This window comes from Cyprinus carpio, chromosome A5, assembly GCF_018340385.1.
Source record: "Cyprinus carpio isolate SPL01 chromosome A5, ASM1834038v1, whole genome shotgun sequence".
In the NCBI taxonomy this organism is placed as follows: domain Eukaryota; kingdom Metazoa; phylum Chordata; class Actinopteri; order Cypriniformes; family Cyprinidae; genus Cyprinus; species Cyprinus carpio.
The window spans coordinates 12,849,507-12,869,949 of NC_056576.1; the positions used below are offsets into that span (position 1 = coordinate 12,849,507).

General features: G+C 40.4%; 1 pseudogene; it reads right to left on the minus strand.

The window, feature by feature from the left end:
• Positions 1-1,428: 1,428 nt before the first annotated feature.
• Positions 1,429-17,671, minus strand: LOC122145164 (annotated as a pseudogene).
• Positions 17,672-20,443: the final 2,772 nt, after the last annotated feature.

Below are 20,443 nucleotides of genomic sequence, written 5' to 3' on the forward strand. Positions count from 1 at the left end.
TGAGGGAAGGCCCACAGTCTCTGCCCACCCAAAGGATCAGTGCCAGTTGGGCAGTAGATCACAGAGTACAGACCCGCCCTGGGATGCGTCGGATCAACTAGATATAGTGGAAGCGCATGGCTTTCCCCATAAGGAGGCATTTGATGGCATCCTCAAGCGAGACAGACTGCAGGAGTGAGAAAGGTAAACCGAGGAGTCAGAGGAGTCATGCAGCCTGGGGCATCAGAAGCGAAAGGCGTACAATGTTTTGTAGTGGAATTTTGCATTGGTTAAAAAAAAAAAATAACCATATGGCCTTAATCTGACATGGCTTTTCCTTTGCTCTTTTTTAAGTTTTGGTGTACAACTGTAGACAAACTTTCATGGGCGGTCAAGTTGCCGCGAATGCCAGTCTAGCCAAGACCATTTTATTACAGAGGGTCTTTTTACAACAAAGAGCCGTTAAGGTATATAGTTGCCCTGTAAGGTAGGAGGGTTTACTTACTAACTGTGTGTCCGACAACCGTTGGCAAATGGACAATCAAGTATAAAAATGGTGTCGATTTAGTACAAGTTCCTGGATATATATTTTGCGGTCCGATTAAAAAAAAAAAATGGTTGAAAAGAATATAAAAAAAAAAAAGGGTATAAACAAGATAAGTAAAAAAAAAGATCAACATGGCCAATACCCAAAGCCCAAGTAGTGTATACTGACTGGACAAACTGTGCGTGAGCATGATATAAAAGCAAACAAATGGCAGATGATATGAGATACTGATTATAGGCTATTTCTATCCCTAACTACGAGTTTGTAAGGATCACTACAAAACTCAACTTATAAAGACTAAAAATGAATCTTTTAGGGAATGCTGTAACATGAATGGTAGGCATTGCAAAATGGGGGGCGGAACCGTAGTAAGAATACACAGTATATAAAAATGGACATTATTTTAAGATTTGCTAAAGATTACATTTAATAATGTAAATTGTGTTTTTAAAGATTAAGTTTATGCAGGCATTATATGACAACAACGAAAATCCAAATCTAAAAAACAGACAATTAAAGTATTCAGTATTGGTTGATTTATCCAATACTTATCATATATTGAATAAATAATACTGATAAATGACAAAAGAAAGTTCTAATATCAGCAGACATCTAATGGATACTAATCATATTGTGAATTCCTAATTATAACTGTCTTTGGTGCCAGAAATTTTGAAATATATAAGTAAAAATAAAATACTACAAATAGAGAGAGTACAGTAAAATGCATTTATTGCTAGAGTATTGAAGAACTGTGGCATCTACTAAATCCTGCCATGTGCATAACATCCAACAGAGAATTACGAATTTTCTTACAGACAAGGAAAACTGTCTCATTTCAGTGACTAATTGTTGGTTATGAACAGAGTGTTCTAGATGGTCTGTCTCTCACCAGAGGCAGTTTAAGTGGGTAGAACTGGGAAGCAGTGCTCAGCGTGGTCCATGGAGTCCATGGAGGTTACGCAGTATACGCTGTAGACCTGATGTACAGAGCTCCGCAGCTCAGGCAGCAGCACTTAACTTTTGCACAGACTGTTAAATGTAGACAGGCACGACTTTCAGAAAACTGAGGCAACAACAGCTGACAGAATGAAAGACACACACTGAGAAAGAGAGAGAGAGGAGAGGAGGAATGACATTCAAGACTCGTATTATCCAAATGAAACAGGATTCACTTAGAAGGGCTTCTCAATGTTATTTACTGTGTCGGCAATCGTTTATATGGCTAATGAATGGTAAAATTAATTGAGATTGGGGTAACAGTATATTAGACTATCTATCATCTCCTAAAAATTACTCCCTCCCTAATTACAAAATTCATTAATAACTGTCTAGAGCTTTACACAAATAAGGCAATATGATAAAAAGGTGACTATTTTTATTTAAGCATTAAAAATTAATTGGCCTGAAAACTTATTTTTTTAATTGGTATCACCCATGCATGGTTTTAATATTTGACTAAGATTATTGCTTAATCTGAAACTAAGTATCTGAACATTCATTGCGTGTGCTGGTCTAGTAACTTGTGAAACCTATGAAAGATCACCTCATTAAAGAGAGAGTAATATCTGAAGAACTAACTGTCCTGGAGACACAGAGGCAGTGCAGCTGTGTTTCCTGAAGCAAGCCAACATCTCAGTAACCTCTGTCTGTAACTCCTCACGCAGGGACTGCAGCGAACTCTCCAGTGCTAATGAATACACTGACTCACACACACATTGACAAAATAAAGTTATATATATTATAATGTTAAATAACAAACTGTAAAAGCAGGAAGACTGAGGCTCAGTGCAATATAAACAACTGATTATGAACTGTTAATGATAAGTTATTATATAAGCAAATTCCTGTTAAGTATATTTATATTACATATTATTTGCACACTACCATTCAAAATTTGGGGTCAGTAAGATTTTTGAAAGAAGGCCATATCCATTTTTTTTTTTTTTTTTTTTTTGCTTAATTTTTTTTTTTTTTTTTTTTTTTGATGAATAGAATGCAACAGCATTTATTAAAAACAGAAACCATTTGAAACATAATACGTCTTTACTGTGACTTTTAAACAATTTAATGCATCCTTGCTGAATAAAAAGTATTATTTCTCTGAAAAAAAAAAAAACCTGACCCCACACTTTTGAACAGAAGTGTATATATTATATTTTATTTAAAAAAGCAAATAGGGTCAAATTTGATTTCATCTTGATTTTAAGAATGTTGTAGGGAGAATGGTCGTAGTACTGTATGCAACAGACAGCAAACACTGTTTTTAAATACTTTTCTCGCTGTAAAAATGTGAGGAATGTCTCAGCCTGGCTGCTTCTAAAGGTGTCTAGAGCAGCTGACAGGGAGTGGACAGAATAACGGTGTGTATCCGTGTCCTGTTTACTCCAGAAGAGTTACTATATGATCGCACCAACTACAACCCAATTCCAAAAAAGTTGGGACATACTGTACAGATTGTGAGTAAAAAGGATGGAATAATTCACAAATCTCATAAACTTATATTTTATTCACAATAGAATATAGATAACATATATCAAATTGTTTGAAAGTGGGACATTTTGAAAAATGTCATGCCAATATTGGCTCATTTTGGATTTCATGAGAGCTACACATTCCAAAAAAAGTTGGGACAGGTAGCAATAAGAGGCCGGTAAAGTTAAATGTAACATATAAGGAACAGCTGGAGGACCAATTTGCAACTTATTCGGTCAATTGGCAACATAATTGGGTATAAGAAGAGCCTCTCAGAGTGGCAGTGTCTCTCAGAAGTCAAGATGGGCAAAGGATCACCAATTCTCCCAATGCTGCGGCGAAAAATAGTGGAGGCAATATCAGAAAGGAGTTTCTCAGAGAAAAACTGCAAAGAGTTTGAAGTTATCATCACCTACCAGTGCATAATATCATCCAAAGATTCAGAGAATCTGGAACAATCTCTGTGCGTAAGGGTCAAGGCCGGAAACCATACTGGATGCCCGTGATCTACGGGCCCTTAGACGGCACTGCATCACATACAGGAATGTTACTGTAATGGAAATCACAACATGGGCTCAGGAATACTTCCAGAAAACATTGTCGGTGAACACAATCCACTGTGCCATTCGCCGATGCCAGATAAAACTCTATAGGTCAAAAAAGAAGCTATATCTAACACATGATCCAGAAGCGAGGGCGTTTTCTCTGCTCATTTACAAATGGACTGTGGTCAAAGTGGAAACTGTTCTGTGGAAAAGTTATTTTTGGGAAAAACTGGACTCCATGTCTCCGGGACTACAGAGGACAAGGACAACCCAAGTTGGTTATCCTACAGAGCGTTCAAGCGTTCAGTTCAGAACCCTGCATCTCTGATGGTATGTGCGCCAATCAAGCAAGCACTGCCATGGCAACACAGCAGGAGTCAGGATCGGCGATGAAGGAGCCCTAGCAACCAGATAATAGCATCTCTGCAGAAACACAGCAATTGAGCTGTTTAATATAATGTATATCAGTTATTTACATATAACATCTTGCATTCACACATTGAATAAAGTTACAAACAAGTGACTATCCATTCTAGTACTCAAATGATTGGATATTTGGCAAATCGGCATGTTTTATTTTAGACTATAAATTTATGCTCTGTGTCTAATTTGATTATATCGACTATTGTAATGCTTTGTTTTATATGGGCTTTGTTTCCTTCCAAATCTCTTCATAAATTACAGTTAGTACAGAAATGCTGCAGCTCGAGTCATTACCAAAACTTCCACTTTTGACACACATTTCTCCTGTTTTACAGAAGCTGCATTGGGTCCCGGTTAAATTCCGTGTGAATTTTAAAATGTTACTTTTAACTTACAAAGCACTTAAACAATTTGGCTCCTTCATATCTCCATGATCTTCTTCATATACACACCTCCTTCCCGCACTCTAAGATCTGCTTCTGCACTTACACTTGTTCAGCCCACGCACTCGGACAACTTCTCTGGGGTCACGAGCTTTTGGCTTTGCTGCTCCCCATTTATGGAACTCTCTTTCCTGTAGAAGTTCGCAACAGTTCTAGTCTCTCAGTTTTTAAATCTCGTCTTAAAACATATCTGTTTAGGCAGGCTTTTATGTGATTTAATGTTTGTTGTTGTACTGGTTTGATTGAGTAATGTCTTTTTTTTTAATGAATTGTGTAAGGTGTCCTTGAGTGCCATGAAAGGCGCCTTTAAATAAAATGTATTATTATTATTATATCTCAAAAAAAGAAAGCATCATACTAAAAAATTAATTGGAAGCGAAACTACAAACTTTACATTAGTTCTTCTTAGTCTCAGTTCCTCCCTGTTTTTCGAATATGGGTGTTCCTAGATTCTTTTAGATGCCCCTTTGATTTCCTTTACTGACAAAAACTCTGAGTTGAACTTTGAAGGGCCATCTGCATGTTCACACATCTCCTCAGATCAGCTCAGAAGCGTTCCTGTTCCATCTCTGACTGCAAAAAGATAAATACAACGGAAAGACTCAGTATGAAATGACACAGTTTGTTCACACTACATTAAATATGGTTCTTCTTCTGTGGTGCTCAATCCAGTTCTCTTCACACAGAGGGAAGTGGAAAGAAATAACGGTTTTGTTTATGAAGAAAAAGAAAAAATAATTTTTCATCCATTATCCAGTGCTCTAATTGCAGGAAAAGCCCTCTCAAAGCAGCACTGGATAAAGTGGCTTGCTCAGTACGACTATGATGATAGAGCAGTAAAACTTCCCATTGATAATATGTCTACAAAAACCTTGTATTAGCAGCAGAGACTTTTTAAACAAGTACCAACAATTATGACATTCCAGACTAACTCTTGAGGCAGCCATAGGGTTGTTTTGAAATTTCAAATCTGTACAGAAGTTTTAGAGGAACTGGGCTCTAAGGTTTTTTTCATCTGACATAATAGGACAAGAGGGTGTTTACTGATGTCGACTGAGTGCAGATGGCATTTATTACCTGTAGACTGTTATAGCAGATGACACCACCCACTGTGAGAAAGTGTATGTTCCCTGGCCAAGCCCCGCCTACTTCTTGATGGGAGAACACAAAGATGTGCACACTGCAGCCTTGAGTGACAAACTTTTTAGCCAATGAGATCGAGGAATCTGGTCCTTGGAAGATGGACTAATATGAAACCAAGAGGAAGCAGATAAATAAAAACTTTTCTATAAACCTCAAAACTAACTTTATGGCTAATATTGAGCTGAAGAAACCAGAGGAGATTATTCACCTTCACTTTGCTAGAGCGTGAAGAAACCAGAGGAAGATTTTCTGATTTGTGCCTTCAGAAACAGGTGAGGAATGGAAGATCAATAATTTGCCTGGAGACGCTGCAGCCTATTGAGATGAGACGTAAGAGATTTACAGTATAAATCAACATTTGCAGCACAAACATTGAATTTTTTCAGCAAGGGTACATGCATGTTTTAAGTCTCATATTAAGGCTCCTTCCCTGAAGAATCTTCAGTCCTGCAGAAACAGGAAGTTCTTGTGAGCTGGATCTATCTTCCGATTCAGGGTTGAAAAGTGAAATTTCCTGTAGAACTCTGCCCAAGAAGAAAGGACTATTGTTAACCTTTTGCCTCTTGCTTTAACGATAATTATATTAGTAGAACAAATGCCGTGTCAAAACCTTTCAAGTATGTGTCTGCAGTCTTTTCCAGTGGCACCAGAAGGCCCTCCACCACAGGAAGTTCCAAGCTCTGATCGGACAGTTTCTTCGGGGGGCCTAAAACAATGACACAACATTCACAAGCTATTTAACTTCCAGGATTTATTTTAAACATCAAAACAAAAACTCTAAATGTTAACATCCCTTACCCATTTAAAGCTTGCAACTGAGAACAAATCTGCTTACAAATGTGTGTCTGATTGCCCCATTCTCATCGCACTGGCAGAAACATCTATTGCCAGCAGCAACACAGCAGCTTTCTCTTTCTTAACTGCTTTCCTCTTTTTAATATATTTTAAAATGAAATTATTCCTGTGATGGCAAAGCTGAATTTTTCCTCAGCAGCCATTACTCCAGGCTTCCAGTGTCACATGACCTTTCAGAAAATGCTGACCTCATATGTCTTCCTCCTGGATCAGTTTTCCATGTATAACAGTGAGTGAAAGCTAGATTAAATTGATTATTACATTTTAAATATGGTTTATTTTTCTTAAAAAAAACCCCCCGCATCGATTCACTACAGGAGGCCTTTGTTCACCATCTGGAACCGTGTGAGGCACTTTTTATTATGGATGGATGCGCTTTATTTCACTTCTTTTGGACTGATGAACTGCAACACCTGCTGACTGCCATTAAACAGCTTGGAAGATCAAAGACCATATTTTATATAACTCCGACTGGATTCGTCTGAAAGAAGAAAAGTCATATACAACCTAGGATGCCTTGAGGTTGAGTAATTCATGGGCTAATTTTCATTTTTTGAACAAACAACCCAAAAAAAAAAAAAACAATCTATCTATCTATCTATCTATCTATCTATCTATCTATCCGTTTTTGCAGGATCTCATATGAGCCAAGACTGAGCTCAGGTTTTTTTCCGCAGTCGACGCAGTGACCCTGATTAGTGGGCTGACAGGACTGCCATGACACTATGAGAAAAAGACATGTTTGAGCAAAGATGGGAGCACTGTCACAGACACGCCAGGCTCCAACCCCATCCAATCACAGCGCACTCCCTCACCTGAGTACTGATCACACACACCTGCCCCTCGTCAGCACCATCATCCACCAACACTTAAAAGACACTCACCACACACACAGTCACTGTCTGGTCTCGTTCGCAACTAGGAATACCTATCTGCCGACTTCAAGGACTTCCATTGCTATACTTACCTGTCTCCAGTGATTCCCAGTTACCTCCTGTGTCTTTCGTGAGTGTGTGTGTGTCTTCAGCCCTCAACGTCTCCACTCTTCGGCTACTTCCAGGACCTTCACCCTACATCATCTCAAGGACATAATCAATCTCACCCAATCTCAACAAACACCAAATTACCACTGATCCTCATCCCACCACCCCTCATTACAATAAAAACCACCTTACCTGTGATCTTCTGTCTCCGACCCATCTGTAACCAAAAATAAGACCGGACCTTTTACTAACTGACACAAGCATGAGCCATCCAGACCCCTTCCAGGACCTCGTTGACGCCTTGCGGCGCACACTCAACGTCCCTCCAGCACCTTCATCACCAGCGAGCACTTCCGGGAATGACCCCACCACTTCTTCACCTTCCGTGCCTTCCAGTCCCATGGCCGAACCGGCGCCCTTCTCTGGTTCGGCGGAGGAATGCAGCGGATTTCTTCTGCAATGCTCGCTGGTCCTGGAGATGCAGCCGCACTTATATCCCACCGAGCTATCCAAAGTGGCATTTATCATATCTCAACTAAAAGGTAAAGCACTACAATGGGCTGATTCCATTTGGACCCAGAAAAATCCGGTCACCCAATCTTATACCAGCTTTGTTGACCACTTCCGGGAAGTTTTCAGTAAACCTACCTGGGATTCATCCATCGGTGAGAAATTATATAATTTAAAACAAGGCAAGATGTCTGTAAATGATTATGCCCTCCAGTTTAGGACTCTCGCGGCCACAAGTGGGTGGAATGAACAAGCTCTGCTGACCACATATCGGCAAGGATTGGATCCCCGAGTGTGGTTGCATCTCGCTGCATACGAGGATACCATCGGGCTAGAACGTTTCATCCAACTCTCCATACGCTTCGCCACTCGTATGCAGTCGTGTCTCGAAGAGCACCAGGGCCAGCCTCAGCACACCATCTCCCTTTGCCGACCAGAACCCGTCAATCCTCCAGAGCCAGCCCACGAACCCATGTTACTGGACTCTAACCACCTGACTAGGACGGAACGGCAGAGACGGCTGACCCAGAATCTGTGCTTATACTGCGGATCTCCGGGGCATATCCTCTCCACATGTCCCATACACCCTCCTCGTTCTCTGGTGAGTGCCATCTTCCCTACCATTAAACAGATGAAACCACTCACCACTATTGTGACACTTACGGCTGCTGATATTTCTGTTTCAGTTAATCCACTCCTCGATTCTGGGTCAGCCGGCAACTTCATCTCCGGCTCCCTCTGCCGTCAACTCCACCTCCCGACCACGGCCACGCAATCCTCCTACCAGATTCACTCAATAACGGGAAGGCCGCTTAGCAGGAAATGGGTTTCGCCGCAGTGTCGGACCACTTCAACTGCAAATAGGCCTTCTTCACAAGGAAAGGATCCATCTGCTGGTTCTGGAGGAATCCACCGCTGACGTGGTCCTAGGGCGCCCGTGGTTGGAGCAGCATAACCCCGTCCTATCTTGGAAGACTGGCGAAATCCTGAAGTGGGGCGAGACCTGTTTCATGGACTGTTTTCCCGAGGTTCCTGTGCCATCCTCTCAGCTCCCTAAACCACTTTCTGTCTGTGCGACCTCCATCGAGAGTCCGATGGAAAGACGATCCGTGGACATACCGTCGTGTTACGCCCCCTTCAGTGATGTTTTCTGCCCAAAAAGAGCCTCCAAGCTGCCTCCACACCGGCCATGGGACTGCGCCATTGATCTGCTTCCGGGTGAGTCAGTGCCTCAGGGAAGGATCTACCCCCTTTCCATCCCAGAGGAGAAGGCCATGGAGGAGTACATCAAAGAGGCTCTGGCTCAAGGTTACATCCGTCCATCCACTTCCCCTGCTGCTTCTTCTTTGTGGAGAAAAAGGACGGAGGCTTGCGGCCCTGTATTGACTAACGAGCCCCCTCAACCAACCAACTCACCGTCAAATTCAGATATCCCTTCCTCTCGTCCCAGCAGCTCTGGAACACCTTCCGTGGTGCCACTGTCTTCACCAAGTTGGACCTCCATAGCGCGTATAACCTCATCCGGATACGTGAGGGGGACGAGTGGAAGACAGCCTTCATCACGCCCACGGGACACTACGAGTATCTCGTGATGCCGTATGGCCTGGTCAACGCCCCCTCCGTATTCCAGGACTTCATCCACGAGGTGCTCCGGGAGTTTCTCCACAAATCGTCCTGGTATACATAGATGATATCCTGATTTACTCCCGGAGCTTGACCGAACATCGTCACCACGTTGCGGAGGTCCTGCAACGCCTGAGGGAGTACCAACTCTACCTGAAAGCGGAAAAGTGCTCCTTCCATCAGCCCTCAGTGCAGTTCCTTGGATACAACATCGACAGCAGTGGCATCCGGATGGACGAGGGGGAAGGTGGATGCCATCAGGAACTGGCCAACCCCTACAACCATCAAAGAACTCCAAAGATTCCTCGGCTTCTCCAATTGCTACCCGCCGCTTCATACAAAATTATAGCTGCATCACCAGTCCACTTACAAGCCTTCTCCGGGAATAAGCCCAAGTCTCTGTCCTGGACCTCATCGGCCACGGAGGCCTTCGCCACCCTCAAAAAAGCCTTCACGACCGCTCCTCTCCTGGTTCACCCTGACCCGGAGAAACCTTTCATCGTGGAAGTGGATGCCTCCACCACCCGGAGTAGGAGCGGTACTCTCGCAGCAGCAGGGGAATCCCAGCAGACTCCATCCACTTGCCTTCTTCTCCCGCAAAGCTCAACCCAGCGGAGGTGAATTATGACATCGGCAACCGCGAACTTCTGGCTATCAAGCTAGCGCTCGAGGAGTGGAGGCATTGGTTGGAGGGAGCAAGACATCCATTCCAGGTACTTACCGACCATAAAAACCTGGAATACCTAAAGATGGCCAAGAGACTCAATCCCCGACAAGCCCGGTGGGCCTTATTCTTTACCCGTTTCGACTTCACCATTTCCTATCGACCCGGATCCAAGAACATCAAGGCAGACGCCCTCTCCCGTTGTCACACACCTGAAGAAAATTCAGAAGAACCTGAACCCATACTCCCCGAAAGACTGTTGGTCAGCCCGATTACCTGGTCCACGGAGACCATACCCTCCTCCAATGCCTCAGCCAATACTCCGCCGTGTTGCCCACCTGACAGGCAGTATATCAATAGGACACGGCGCACTCCACTTATCCACACTGCTCATACCTCACTAGGCACTGGCCACCCGGGGGTCAATGAAAACCCTCTCGTTGCTAAAAGAACGCTTCTGGTGGCCCAACATGGCATCCGAGGTCAGAAGGTACGTGCAAGGATGTAAGGAATGCGCCATCTCGAAGAGCCCACGTCATCTACCATCTGGCAAGCTTCTACCTCTGCCCGTTCCCAACCGACCATGGTCACACCTAGGGGGTGGATTTTGTAACCGACCTTCCCCTGTCAGGTAACTGCACTTGCATATGTGTGGTAGTGGATAGATTCTCTAAATCCTGCCGTTTAATTCCTCTCAAGGGTCTACCGACTGCCATGGAAAAGGCTGAACTCATGTTTAATCATATCTTCCGGTACTTTGGCATCCCCGAAGATATCGTATCCGACAGAGGACCCCAATTCATCTCTCGGGTCTGGAAAGCCTTTCATTCGCTCCTAGGTGTGGCCGTCAGCCTATCATCAGGATACCATCCACAGACGAACGGGCAGACGGAAAGGAAGATCCAAGAGATCGGCCCTTCCTCCGTACCTTCTGCCACGGCCACCAGGACTCTTGGAACCAGTTCCTAGGGTGGGCCGAGTATGCACAAAACTCCCTGCGCCAACCATCTACCGGACTCACCCCGTTCCAGTGCGTACTCGGCTACCAACCTCCACTATTCCCCTGGTCTGGAGAACCCTCGGACGTACCAGCTGTCAACTACTGGTTCCGAGAGAGCGAGAGGGTCTGGTGACTCAGCCCACCACCAGTTACAACGGGCCCTACGGAGACGCAGAATGACAGCCGACCTTCGCCGCTCTGAAGCTCCGACATATCAAATAGGACAGAAGGTCTGGCTGTCAACCAGGGACATCCGCCTGCGTCTCCCATGCCGTAAGCTGAGTCCCAGGTTCATTGCCCCATTCACCATCACGGAGCAGATCAACCCAGTCACTTACAGGCTTCAACTCCCACCTGAATATCGCATTCATCCCCACATTCCATGTGTCACTCCTGAAGCCTCACCATCCTTCTGTTCCTCTCTCCACAGAGCCTGGCGTAGCCACAGCTGAAGCCCCCCTTCCACTCATCCTGGACGACGGAGCAGCTTACGAGGTCCGAGAAATCCTGGATTCCCGGCGCCGTGGTGGCCAACTCGAGTACCTAGTGGACTGGGAAGGCTATGGTCCCGAGGAACGTTCCTGGGTTCCACGCAACGACATACTCGACCCGAATTTACTGGACACCTTCCATGCAACCCATCCTGACAGACCTGCCCCTCGAGGCAGAGGAAGACCACCACGACGCCGGGGTCCTCGGCCCTCAGGAGCGGGCCGTGGGGGGGGGTGGGGGGGGGGGGTACTGTCACAGACATGCCATGCTCCAACACCATCCAATCAAAGCGCACTCCCTCACCTGAGTACTGATCACACACACCTGCCCCTCGTCAGCACCATCATCCACCAACACTTAAAAGACACTCACACACACACAGTCACTGTCCGGGTCTCGTTCGCAACTAGGAATACCTATCTGCCGACTTCAAGGACTTCCATTTCTATACCTACCTGTCTCCAGTGATTCCCAGTTACCTCCTGTGTCTTTCGTGAGTGTGTGTGTGTCTTCAGCCCTCAACGTCTCCACTCTTCTGCTACTTCCAGGACCCTTCACCCTACATCATCTCAAGGACAGTATTCAGTTTACTCACTCTCTGCAATCACCGAATTACCACTGTTTTCTCATCCCATCTCTGCTTATGTCAATAAATACCACCTTACCTGTGATCTTCTGTCTCCGACCCATCTGTACTGTAACAAGCACATGTGCGCACACCTTTAAAACGACAATTGAAAAAGACTGTAGGCCAAACGAGACTTACTTTCTGTGAGTTTGCTGCAGAAAGGTAAGTAGAATCTTTGCCCGCAGGCCCTGCCAGCTCATAGCAGGGCTCATGAAGGCCCCGCAGTGTGCACAGGCCTTAACACAATCTCCCACCTCACAAACTGGCACATCACGCTGTGAAAAAACATTCTCATAACATGTTTATAAGAGTATTTCATCTTTAAAATAATCAGGTCACAGTAAAACACTGAGGAGTGTATGTGAAGGTGTGATTAAGATTTCTCAAGATTTTCTCAAAAATGACTCACACCCACACAATTCGACATCCTGGCAAGTAAGACAAATATTCATTCTGAACACCCCCTTTTCATTAATACTTTTCCTTTCTCGGGCCTGGCCAGCGTACACACGATTGCACCCAGCGGGAGATGACTTTTCTGAGCTGAGCGAGCCTCCACAGGGAAGCTGTAGGACGTGCAACAGATAAAACGAGCTGTGGCACTACCTGTGAAGCACAGTGAACAAAAAAAGTCATACTATTGTGTTGTACAATATGATAATCTCATTTTAACTTATAAGAACTAGAGATGCACCGATACTGGTATTGGGACCAATGCTGCGCAACTGTACTCGTACTCAATAAAATATTCCGATACCAAAAGCTGATACCAAACAGTGTGTGAACAGTGCTGTGTCCAGACAAAGAAACACAGACAACAGAACAGAGAGCAGAATGGAGTTATAAGAGATTAAGGATGTCTATGAAGTACATGTATGTAATTAATATAATGTTAAACATTCAATATTCAATTAACTGGAGAAAATATCCATTTGGTAAATTAATTAAGCCATTAATTAATTAATTAACTAACATAATTCATATTTTTTTGGTTACTCAATATTTTTTAAAATTGCAAAAGCTATGAAAATACAGGTATAGGTATTTGCAAACAGTAAAAAAAAAAAAAAAAATATATATATTATATATATATATATATATATATATATATATAGAAAAATAAAGAGATAGAGACACATAGAGAGAGAGAGAGAGAAAGAGAGAGAGAGAGAGAGAGAGAGACAGAGGACAGAGAGAGAGAGAAATAAAGAAATAGTATTCGAAAAAATACATTTATAAGGGCCAAACTGCACTAAACGTTTTACATTTAAAAGGGTAATTTACTGCTGGCAAGGCTTTTAATATAAAACTTAATAAAAGAAAACTTGGTTATGCAGTATGCAGTATAAAGGCATATTTCTTCTTTAAATTGCTACATGACTAGAGAAAACAGAGGAAAAAAGCTGTGATGATATCTTTTTTGCCAAAAAAGGAAGGGAAACTTCAACCCCCATAATGCACTGGGCTCAATCCGACTGTTCATGGGCAGGGACACAAAAATTCAAAAGTAAGATCTGTAGTTTTTACATTTTTTATGTCATCCAGTGGATTTTGTTGACAAATAAAGAAAGATCTTTGTATACATTGTTCATTTACATATATTACTGACATTGTAAACAGAACAAAGCTGATAAAAAATCAGGTTTATTAATATTATTATAAGTTAAAATATTTTAAATAAAAAGCATTTAGTTCTGTTTGCCCCATACAAATTAAATTTTTCTAATACTACTTAATTTCTTTCTCAATAAATACATAAATGATTCATTTTTAATGTCCAATAATAATAATTATACTAAATATCTGATAAATAATATTTTTTTCCTAAAAAGGATTTAATAAGAAGAATTTTATATCCATTATTACTTTAATAAAAGCCTGATTTAAAAAAAGATCAGTGAAGCTGTAGTGTGAAATGCACTGCATACTGTATGTTTGTCCTAGTGTCAGCATGACTCCACCATTAATGTGCTGCTGAATTTATGAAACTGAAAAAACAGCAGCTGTGTTTGAGATTATCATCATGATGTCTGATTATAAGAACAACAGCTGTCAATTTTTCATTACCTTTGTGTGTCTAGCTCCATTATTGTCTGAAAGTCAGTAAAAGTCCAAATAATTTCAACAAAAGCTGTTGTGATACAAAAGCCAGGTGCATCACATTTATTTTTCATGTGAATCTATCAAGTCAAAAGATAATATGGCTAAACTGGGCAGCAGCTCTGTCCTCCAGGGTGCATTGTGTTGAGGAGAAAGGGGGAACTGAAGATTTGGATTCTGAAAACAAAACACTTTCTCCTCCAACTGGATCCTGTCCCTCTTTAATCACATGGACCTGAACATTTTGGAGACAGAGGACACAGACACTGAGACAAAACAACACAGCCATACACAACAGTGCAACCAAACCTGAGCTGTCTTGAAGGAAACATTACAGAATAAGAGGCAAGTTGATTTACCACACTGGGTAGAATCTGAGGATCCAGGCCGTACCGAGACTCTGTCTTGGAATTTGACACTGGACTTGTCTGACAAAAGAGAGGCAAAAACAAAGTGATCCTTCAGTAAATTCAATACAGATCATGTTGGCCTTATATTTTTCATAATAGACGAGACTGAGACAGTTAAAACAGACTGCAATATAACACTAAATTTCCATCACATCCAAGCTTTCCATCAATCACATACAAGCCGTAATGATGACACATATTCAGCGCTTACTCATTAAAGTTCTCTCGCTGTTTGGGGAAAAAGAAGTGTGATTGTAACAACTTTTTAATTTAGGTATTTTTTTAATTTCCAGAACTTTTCCTATGCTATTTTATGTCGTGAATGATGCCTTGAATTGTTTTATTTCATTTCAATTTCTTATTTATTTAATCACTAAATTAGTGATAAAAATTAACAGAATGACAGATGCTTACACTGGCACTGGTAGAAACAATACAGTATTTTAAATATTTTTTTCCCTTGTATTTTAAAATATATTTTATTGTATTTTACCAGAAAAAAAAAGGATTTAATCCATTTTTACATTTTTTTTTTATTTTAGATTACAATATAGAATTACAGTGAGATTTTTTTTTTTTTTTTTAAATGCACATTACTCTGGGACAGCTAAATTCCATACCAAATACCAGATAAAGGTGAAAAACATTCAAGAATAATATAATGTATATCAAATTTAATGACATAAAGTAAAATATAAAGTATGAGTACAGGATTTTAATTAGACTGAAAAAGGAAAACGTACCTTGAAATAAACTAAAAAATAAATTATAAATAAATTAAATAAAAAAGCACAATATCCATTTCTCCCATGCACTGTCATGCTCTCACTGGTAATGAGTAGTTTCTCTGTGGCATTCCTTGAGTCCTCATATTTGTGATCTCAGGAACATCTGCGACAAGACAGGTTCAAAAATGTTGACATTTTCTTCCATCAGACAGCAAATTTCTCCATAGATTGTGATGTCCTAAGATTTATTATGCTTACCCTGGAAGTTTTGCTGTGAGGGATCCCAATACAGTGAATGGGGCCGATGACCTGTAGCCTTTCTGGCATGATGTAATTGCAATTTCTATAAAAAGCTTGTTTATACACATATAAAAAATCGGTATATTTACATATCAGCCTTACTGTCAAACAGTGATCAGCTGACCGTCCATCTCGTCACTCAGGTAAAAGCGCTCACCCGTCTGTCGCAGTCAAGCACGACTATATATTTGATTGCAATGGTACAGAGAAAATTATTTTTTAACATTCGATGCGTCATGTTAGAAGATATCAGCACGAGTCGTTCCTGAAGTTGAGAGAGATAGCTCGTGTTCGTACGGGACATGTCGCCTGGGTTTACCGTAAGCTCACATTATGTGTCTGTCTTCAGCTCCGTCACTGCTCAGATGGTAGAAATCTCCATAAGGCATAGAAACGTAATAAACATGCAATTTTCAATATTTTAAAAGGCCCTCTGTCTTCCATATTAAAAGCACCAGTTTCAAAGTGTGTACTGTGCGCACAGTGAGCACGTCTCACCAAAATTGTAGTTGCAATGTCACTATTATGACCTCAAGGTGGCAGAGCTGCGTCACCAAACACCAAAGTGGACTTCCTGCCTGGCCTACACTATGTGAAATGTATTGCATATGTTTCAGGATATTTACTAAAATTAATATGATCAACATTAATACAATTCATCACTTAATCTACAAATGTAAATATTATACAGGATTACGATTAAAGTTTTCTTGTTTATTTATAAAAGTTGCTCAGCTCAGTTACAAAAATACTATCTTATTTTTATTTATTTTTTTGGTTTTGGCTTTTGTTTTACCTCATACATGGGTAAATACTCCCAGATTAACTTAAATCCTTTATATCCTGCACTACACAATCACTGTGTTTACATGATACCTCCTTTATTTTGGATAAATGCAGTTCTTAAAACATTTTTTTTGGCCTTGGCCTTACCACTTTAGCATTCCATAACTTTTCTGTGATGAATTGTCTAAGAAGAAAATCAAAATAAATTTATAAATAAACATTGATCATGTTCTATTCTACTATTAGCCTACTTATATGTTGTTTAGTGTGCAATTAAACCAATGACTGGTGTTAAATAAGTGAACACTGTGTAGTTTCCTATGTACAGCATTCTTCTATGCATCCACCTCATATTTCCCATAAAAACGGTCATGACCATTTGTAAATTTAATGCGTCTGGCTTCTGCTGTCGCTTCCAGTTATTTTTAGCTGTACAAAACAGCTCATTATTTTTATTTTTTTACCATATTATTTTAATGTATTGTCTTAATTATAAACACACTGGTTTGTATCACAAACTGTTTACTGCACTTTGATATTCTTCTTGTTATTTCCCTATAGTAGCTACCGTAATGTAGTCTCGCACATTCACAAAACAGCTTGAAAACTAATGCGTAAAACACACATGCCTTTAAGGGTTAATATGCACATAAAGGCCAGTTATTTACACAGTAGTTTGTCATAGTTAGAACAAAACTTACCTAAAACAAGAATGGAGGTGGAGGTGGTACAGTAGTAAATATTTCATCTACTCTTCTGCATGCCCTCAGTCCACTGATGAAATATTCATGAGGTCAAGCGGGCTCAAGGCTACACTCTAAAATTCACCCTGCTTAACCACATTCAGATATGCACACACATACACAAAATCACACCATCAAGCATTAATGTATACCTTTCATAGTGGGGTGGACTTATACTTTAAACATTTGGCTAATAAGATTCTTGAGCTGTCTTCTGTGTAATTATGCGTCCAATACCAAACGCTCAAGCCTTGCAGCACACAACAAGAAGGCCCCAAGAAGAGTGACTGCCATGGTCCTTGTAGTTTTATTACAGCACTTAACCTATAGCTATCTCAGAGTGAGGTTATTGACTCCACACTGTCCTCTCCACACACACTCTTCAGAGAGAAGAGGAGGACTTCAGAATAAATGTCATGATTTACTGCCATTATTAAAATAAATGGTGTACAGTAATACCTTGGCCATTACTCCTGAATCTTTCAACAACGGTAAATCTTTGTATACTAGGTCATTTCCTTAAAAGGAACAAGCAATTGACTTGCATACTCCTAACTCTCTTCCTCTCTTCATCATCTCATGATTTTTATATCAGCACTATAATCATTTTCATTGCTGCAACAAAAATGATAACAGAGGTGACATGGTCAGTCTTATGTTCACCTCTACAAAATCCAGAGACTTTAGCTCTTTTAGGCTTCGATACCTTGTTTACTAGAGTACATATTCAGCTACCTTCTAAGTCAGCATCCTTATCGTGCATGGATTTCATCAGTTACTGATTTTAATACTCACCTACTACCTAAAAAAACATTACAATTAAAATGGAAACTGGAAATGTAAAAATACAAGTAGTCTGAAAACACTACTCATTTAGCCCAATGCAACTTTGATCTAAAACAAGGGATCTTAGGCAGCATTATTACAGTGTTTATAAATCCTCCTTTGCCATATGGTCAATAATACTGCAAATATGCAAAGCTATTCATACGATTCCAAGAAACAGGGAAAAAAATGTATGGAGAGCAATGAAAAGCCACTTCACATCAGACCATCAAATCTCTCAAATGTAACTGAATAATTGAGTAGTGTGCATTTAGGTACAAAGGGAGTTCTAAACAAAGGCCACCACAAGTTTTCTGCAGTAACACCAGGCAATAATACAGACAGGCAGACAGTGTTCTCATAGCACTTTTGCAGCATTGACTGTGAATTAAAGTGATTAGGCTTGCAGCTTGTCATGAAATGTTGAACTACACTAATGTTCAAATGTTTGTGATCGGTAACATTTTTTATTTATTTATTTATTTATTTTTACAAATTCTTCTTATTCTCAACAAGACTCCATTTGGTCAAAATTGCAGTAAAACAGTATTGTGAAATATTTTTAAATTTTAAATAATTGTTTTCTATTGATGCTCTAGTCTGAGACTCAGAGACTCAGAAACATTATTATTGTCAATGTTGAAAACAGTTTCTGCTAAATATATTTGTGCAAAACATGATACACTTTTTCAGGATTCTTTGATGAATAGAAACCTCAACAGAACAGAAATCTTTCGTAATATTGTCTCCACTGTCACTTTTGAGTAATTTATTGTGTCCTTGCTAAAAAGAAGTATTTAAAAAAAACTTACTGACACCAAACTTTTGAATTGATATTTGTTTGTAGTGTAGTGAAGACTACAAGAATTAATAGATTATGCACAAATAAGTCAAAACTGAAATGTTAACAATAATATATATATATATATATATATATATATAGATATATATATATATATATATATCTATATATATATATATATATATTAAGCAATGGGAACAAAATCGGCCATGGCAAAAAGTGAGGACCACATGACACTATGACGTCGGATAAAATAAAGGTCTTTGACCATATATAGGAGAGAGGTTGTCACTCTGAAGCTGCACTGTTTGTTTGAAGCAGAGGTGAAGGTAACAGAGAGGTATCGTGTTGTGAGAGTTGTCTGGAGAGACATACAGAACGACAGATGCACCAAGCAAACAACAGCTTTTACCACGAGGGAACAGGCCACCATCCAGGACCTGACAGTTATGAACTCGAAAACAGACACAAACACACACTAAATGCACAAAGACACACACACAATGACATGCACTTTCAGTTAACTAGCATATAAATGCACAGAGAATACTTTAAGAAAGCATCAGCCAAGAAGACATATGCAAATGGAAAATGTAAAAAACAGATGTGCACACAAGCATAATCAAACACACATATGCAAACAACATTGTCAAAAGGCTCATGCTCCTACATGCGATGACAGAGGCAGACTCCCTGCTGACTGGGGTGCCTGACAACGGCTCCAAGCTCAATCCCAAAAGACTTCAGTCTGCATGTAAACTGGTATTCTCTGAACTCACTCTTTACTCTAACAGAGCAGGGGACCTCACCGGTCTAATAGTTCAGCTGAGAGCTTCTACCCTAAATAAGCCCTAAAAGAGCTTAAGGAGAGTAAACTGCCTTCTATGCCCGTTACTATAGTCAACAAAACATGCCAGATGTGCTATGTATTGGCAGTATATTAGTAATGTGCTTGTTCACTAGCTAAATACAAAGGCAGATTCCAAATCATAGTGAAGTTATTGATTTTAATTAATTTAATTAGCAAACATTCAACAAAATTAAGACAAATAACAGCAGTTTCTTTCAGGTGCCCCAAAAACAATGACTCACTGCAGGGTAATGGTTTAGGGAAAGTGAGGTAAACACCTTTGTTTCATGACTAAATATAAAGAAAATGCCCACCATATAATGCTGCGTATGACTGAGAGATGCACGTGAGAAAAGTGTTTTTATGCTTAAAACATTTATATACATTTGTTGACAAGCAAAAAGCAAAAATTCCAGGTCTAGAAAATAAATGCTGAATTTACAATAAACATTCAGTCATTTTGAATATTAAATCTTACTGGCTGGTACATGAAAATCCAAATAATTTTATGCAAATAAACACATTGGAATAAGATGGAAACATTCTCTGGATGCCATTAGGTAAAAAATTTAATTAACTGGTATTGCTA